Consider the following 7,149-nt stretch of genomic DNA (forward strand, 5'->3'; position numbering starts at 1 on the left):
CGGTCAGGGACGAGCGATGGTCTTTTCCTACCAATCTACCCCCCTAGGAGCATGCGTGTAGTACTTTGTTTCGATAACTAATAGATTTTTGCAATAAGTATGTGAGTTCTTTATGACTAATGTTGAGTCCATGGATTATACGCACTCTCATCCTTCTACCGCTGCTAGCCTCTCTAGTACCGCGCAACTTTCGCCGGTACCATAAACCCACCATATACCTTCCTCAAAACAGCCACCATACCTACCTATCATGGCATTTTCATAGTCATTCCGAGATATATTGCCATGCAACTTCCATCATCATCATATACATGACTTGAGCATTCATTGTCATATTGCTTTGCATGATCGTAAGATAGCTAGCATGATGTTATCATGGCTTGCCTATTTTTTATGTCATTGCTACGCTAGATCATTGCACATCCCGGTACACCGCTGGAGGCATTCGTATAGAGTCATATCTTTATTCTAGTATCGAGTTATAATATCGAGTTGTAAGTAAATAAAAGTGTGATGATCATCATTATTAGAGCATTGCCCCAGTGAGGAAAGGATGATGGAGACTATGATTCCCCCATAATTCGGGATGAGACTCCGAACTTTACAAAAAAATAAAAAAGGCCAAAGAACCCCAAATAAAAAAAGAGGCCAAAGAAGCGCAAATAAAAAAAGGCCAAAGAAGCCCACCAAAAAATAAAAAAATGAGAGAAAAAGAGAGAAGGGGCCGTGCTACTATCCTTTTTCCACACTTGTGCTTCAAAGTAGCACCATGTTCTTCATATAGAGAGTCTCTTAAGTTATCACTTTCATATACTAGTGGGAATTTTCATATTCCGATGATGGGCTTCCTCAAATGCCCGAGGTCTTCATGAGCAAGCAAGTTGGATGCACACCCACTTAGTTTCAGTTAGAGCTTTCATACACTTATAGCTCTAGTGCATCTGTTGCATGGCAATCCCTACTCACTCACATTGATATCTATTGATGGGCATCTCCATAGCCCGTTGATACGCCTAGTTGATGTGAGACTATCTTCTCCTTTTTGTCTTCTCCACAACCACCATTCTATTCCACCTATAGTGGTATGTCCATGGCTCACGCTCATGTATTGCGTGAAAGTTGAAAAGGTTTGAGAACGTCAAAAGTATGAAACAATTGCTTGGCTTGTCATCGGGGTTATGCATGATGTGAATATTTTGTGTGGTGAAGATGGAGCATAGCCAGACTATATGATTTTGTAGGGATAACTTTCTTTGGCCATGTTATTTTGAAAATACATGATTGCTTTATTAGTAGGCTTGAAGTATTATTGTTTTTATGTCAAATGATAGACTATTGCTTTGAATCACTCGTGTCTTAATATTCATGCCATGATTAGACATATGATCAAGATTATGCTAGGTAGCATTCCACATCAAAAATTATCTTTTTTATCAGTTACCTACTCGAGGACGAGCAGGAATTAAGCTTGGGGATGTTGATACGTCTCCGTCGTATCCATAATTTTTGATTGTTCCATATGCCAATATTATTCAACTTTCATATACTTTTTGGCAACTTTTTATATTATTTTTGGGACTAACATATTGATCCAGTGCCCAGTGCCAGTTCCTGTCTGTTGCATGTTTTTGGTTTCGCAGAATATCCATATCAAACGGAGTGCAAACGGGATAAAAACGAACAGAGCTTATTTTTGAAAAATATGGAAAATTCAGAAGGAAAATCAACGCGAACCAGTGCCCGAGGTGGTCACGAGGCAGGGGGCGCCCCCCCCCCCTTAGGGCGTGCCCCTACCCTCGTGAGCCCACCGTAAGGCGGTTGACGCTCTTCTTTTGCCGCAAGAAAGCTAGTATTCAGAAAAAATCACGGCGAAGGTTTCAGGCCAATCGGAGTTACGAATCTCCATATATATACGAAACGGTGAAACAGAGTCAGAATAGAACGCAGAAACAGAGAGAGACAGAAATACAGATCCAATCTCGGAGGGGCTCTCGTCCCTCCCGTGCCATGGAGGCCATGGAACAGATGGGAAACCCTTCTCCCATCTAGGGAGGAGGTCAAGGAAGAAGAAGAAGGAGGGGGGCTCTCTCCCCCTCGCTTCCGGTGGCACCGGAGTGCCACCGGGGGCCATCATCATCATCGCGATCTACACCAACACCTCCGCCATCTTCACCAACATCTCCATCACCTTCCCCCCTCTATCTACAGTGGTCCACTCTCCCGCAACCCGCTGTACCCTCTACTTGAACATGGTGCTTTATGCTTCATATTATTATCCAATGATGTGTTGCCATCCTATGATGTCTGAGTAGATTTTCATTGTCCTATCGGTGGTTGATGAATTGCTATGATTGATTTAATTTTCTTGTGGTTATGTTGCTGTCCTTTGGTGCCCATCATATTATTACGTGCGTGGATCACACCCTAGGGTTAGTTGTATGTTGATAGGACTATATATTGGAGGGCAAGAGTGACAGAAGCTTCAACCTAGCATAGAAATTGATGCATACGAGATTGAAGGGGGACCAATATATCTTAATGCTATGATTGGGTTTTACCTTAATGAACATTAGTAGTTGCGGATGCTTGCTAATAGTTCCAATGATAAGTGCATAGAACTCCAAGTAAGGTATGGCATGCTAGCAGTGGCCTCTCCCACATAATACTTGCTATCGGTCTAGTAAAGTAGTCAATTGCTTAGGGGCAATTTCGCCACTCCTACCACCACTTTTCCACACTCGCTATATTTACTTTATTGTTTCTTTATCTAAACAGCCCCTACTTTTTATTTACTTGCTCTTTATTATCTTGCAAACCTATCCAACAACACCTACAAAGTACTTCTAGTTTCATACTTGTTCTAGATAAAGCGAACGTCAAGCGTACGTAGAGTTGTATTGGTGGTCGATACAACTTTAGGGAATATTTGTTCTACCTTTAGCTCCTCGTTGGGTTCGACACTCTTACTTATCGAAAACTGTTGCGATCCCCTATAATTGTGGGTTATCAAGAGCACCCGCCGATCCTATCACTCGTGCACGCATGGGCGTTCATCGGCCGAGTCTCCTTTACTCCGCTGATGAGTATGCTTGCCCGGCATCTATGGTGCCCCTATCGCCTCTTCCTACCTCCGCTCGTATGGCTCTTCGCGGCCCGCTTTGGTATGCAACGATGAAGGAGGAATTTGAGGCTCTACAGCGCAATGCGACTTGGCAGCTTGTTCCCCGCCCCCGGCACGCCAACATCATTACCGGGAAGTGGGTGTTCAAGCACAAGTTTCATCCCGACGGCACCCTCGACCGCTATAAAGCCCGTTGGGTGGTCCGAGGCTTTCGACAGCGCGCTGGCGTTGACTTCACGGATACATTCGCACCAGTTGTCAAGCGTGGGACGATTCGCACTGTTCTTCAGCTCGCGGTATCTCGTGCCTGGCCGGTGCACCAGATGGACATCTCCAACGCTTTCCTCCATGGCCATCTTGAGGAGCAGGTCTATTGCCAGCGGCCTACGGGGTTCGTCGACGACACTTGTCCGGAGCATGTTTGCCTGCTTTCTCGCTCCTTGTATGGGCTCAAGCAGGCTCCCCGCGCTTGCTACCAGCGCATTGCAGCATTTCTTCATCATCTCGGCTTCCGCTCCGCTCGCTCCGATGCTTCGATGTTCATTTACCAACACGGGGATGCTACCGCCTACTTACTACTTTATGTCGACGACATCATCATGACAACTTGCTCTAGTGCTCTTCTTCGACAGCTTACCGATCATCTTCGCGCTGAGTTTGCCATTAAGGACCTTGGTCCTCTGCACTATTTCCTCGGCATCGAGGTTGTTCGACGTGCGGATGGCTTCTTTCTTCATCAGCGGAAGTATGCTCATGAGCTTCTTGATCGCGCTGGGATGCTTAATTGCAAACCCGCGTCTACTCCTGTCGACACGAAGGCCAAGCTCTCTGCCACCGACGGCTCACCTGCTCCGGATGCTTCGTTTTATCGGTCTATTGTGGGCGCCCTTCAGTATCTCAGCCTGACACGACCGGAGCTTCAGTATGCCGTTCAGCAAGTCTGCTTACACATGCATGCTCCTTGTGATGCTCATTGGACTGCGGTCAAGCGAGTCCTCCATTACATCCGTGGCACCCTGGACTTCGGTTTGTCTCTTCATGCCTCTCCGGCCATGGACATCACTGCTTACTCGGATGCTGACTGGGTCGGCTGCCCTGACACGAGACGTTCCACTTTGGGCTATTGTGTTTACCTTGGACTGTCGTTGATCTCTTGGTCGTCTAAGCGACAACCCACTGTTTCTCGCTCCAGTGCTGAAGCAGAGTATCGAGCAGTGGCTAATGTTGTTGCAGAGTGCTCCTGGCTTCGTCAGCTTCTTCTTGAGCTCTCTTTTCCTGTCGCCAAGGCCACCATTGTTTACTGCGACAACGTCTCCGCTGTTTACCTCTCCGCCAACCCAGTTCATCACCGCCGCACCAAACATATTGAGCTTGATATCCATTTTGTGGGGGGACAGGTGGCTCTTGGACACATCCGGATTCTCCATGTCCCTACTTCCCAACAGTTTGCGGACATCATGACCAAAGGGTTGCCTACGGCGTCTTTCGAGGATTTTCTCTCCAGTCTCTGCGTCAGTCGTCCCGATGCTTCGACTGGGGGGGGGGGGTGTTGAGATATGTATATTGCATGTATATTTCTTGTACCACAAGCCGTCCTCCTCCCTTGTATAGTTGAGGACGTGGCTACCCTTGTACCTATATATATACGTGCATATGCACCCGATCAATATATCGTGAGTTGCATCAATTCTCTAAACCTCTACAGGGCTCTCAATACAGGTTGCGCCCGCGGCTCGCCATAGCTCGATGCAGTCCGTAACCCTCCTGATGATGTTGGAGACACTTGGGATGCTTTTCCTGAAGGTGGCGTTGTTCCGTTCCTGCCATATTTCCCAGCATACAAGCAGCAGAAGCGTGTTGGTGCCCTTTCGACATGTTGGTGCGGACTTGTCCAGGGCGGCCAGCGCAATGGAGGAGTGTCGAATATCTTGCCATCTCGCATCTGGGGCCAGAGAGGCGCAGCCCGCCCAAGAGCTGATCGATTCCCAGACTCTCTTTGCCATTGGGCACTTTCAAAATAGATGCTTCGAGGATCCAAGGTTTCGAGTGCATAATTGGCAGGAGTACTCATTTTTTCAGCCGCGGCGTTGAAGTCTGTCCTTACACCACAGCCTGTTTTGCAACATGAGCCATGCAAACATGAGCTAGTACCTCACATTGGATGTATGACAGGGACAAAAACATCAAGGACATCGAACAGAACGTGCGGAAGGGGCAAGCATGGAGTGCCGGCCTACTCTCTTTAGACCTGCTATTTGCTCATACATACGATTTTTATACTTCGATTCACTCAGACGATCACATTTGAGCTCATTTATATACGTTTAAGGGGGCGCCGATCGAGCGACCAAAACCATGAAATGCAAAAAACCTACTCCCTCCGTTCGGAATTACTTGTCTCGGAAATGAATGTATCTAGAACTAAAATATGTCTAGATACATCCATTTCTGCGACAAATAATTCCGAATGAAGGGAGTAATAAAGTAACCGCACGTATCATGTACTCAGTACGCCATGTTGTAATATTTATACTTACAACGTACATTGTTGCCTAGCTAGTTTATGAGTGACATTAATCAAGTGAACAATAAGCAGCCGAGAGATACACTCATACACGGCGCCACGCTACTAGCTGGTCCAACGGGGATGTCATTGGCTTCATGTCCGTGACCGTGCGGCACCATCCACCGTAATGGAAAAACGTTTTCAGCGCTATGGATGAAAACAGAGTGAAAACGGATGGAACTGGATACTGCCACATTTGTTTTTATATTTTTTTATAGAAACAGAAACGAATACAGAAACCTTAAAAACAAATACGAAATCAAATACTATCAGAAACAAAAGTGGAGCGAATATAAAACGAACACAAAGACGGAAGTGGGGTGTTCATCGAACAAAAGGCCACTTGAACCATAGACAGAAAAATAAGGAAACCAACAAAGTATTTTGATTGATAAGATGATTAGTAAATATTATGGTATAGGAGGGGCGTTTTGGTTCCCACGAGCACATTCTCTTGGGTGAACACTAACGCGAAAAAAATAGTAAATGTTTTCAGAAAAATCTGAATTTTTTTTGTGGATGGTCGTGTTAGTGCCGCAAGCATGCTTGACAATTTTCATGTGAAACAGAGCAGCAGTGTTTTGTCAAATAAAAACCAAATTTGGGGTGACATTTGGGGGTAATATTTGGTGCTCAATTTATTTTTCTTTTTGCACGGGCCAAAATGCTTAATCTTTTTGCCGCAAAATTTACAGGTAGCATTTGGATGTGACTAAGAAAACATGAAAAATTGTCTTGATTTTTTTGACATTTCAAAGGTTATTTTTGGGCTCGGGAGCACGTGCTCCCGGGAGCCGAATGGAATTTCCAGATATATCATGGCTATATAAAAGGATATGTCAGCGACGGGGCGTGCTCAATTAGGGATTCTGCTAGTGTGCTCATGCTCTGTTTTTTTTTTTGAGACAAGTGCTTATGCTTACATAGTAGTATTGTAGAAGTTGGGCCATCTGGACCATTCTGCTCATTCTGTGTAGGGCCTAATAGTGTGTTTTTTGAGCTACAAAATACCATGTGCTCACATTCAAAACGGAAAGTTCCACCTGTTCCACAAGAAAAAACATTTTGTTTTCATTTTCGTTTCCACTTCCATTTTCCTCTTCAATTTTTATTTTTCCTCTGAAAAAGCGAAAAGATTCCGCTCCATTTTCATCCCTATTCAGCGCAATAGCTAGCTCGGCTGCTGCGTCCCTCGCACGATGGTGCTCTGATCGTTTAGTTCGATCCCCCACAAACGTACTATTTTTTTCAATTATTGTAGAAATCCCGGCCCAAGCAGGCCCGGGAACCCCCAGAAACTTAAACGGGCCAGAATATATGTGCCAATAATTCGCCTCGACCAACAGCTATGTTTGCCAAATAATAGCACCATTTCGGATAGTAGAAGATCTCAGAAAATCAAAAATATAATATGGATGAACGGATTAAGAAAAACAGAGAAACACAGATATATAGATATAGA

Source organism: Triticum dicoccoides, chromosome 6A, assembly GCF_002162155.2.
Source record: "Triticum dicoccoides isolate Atlit2015 ecotype Zavitan chromosome 6A, WEW_v2.0, whole genome shotgun sequence".
Taxonomy (NCBI): domain Eukaryota; kingdom Viridiplantae; phylum Streptophyta; class Magnoliopsida; order Poales; family Poaceae; genus Triticum; species Triticum dicoccoides.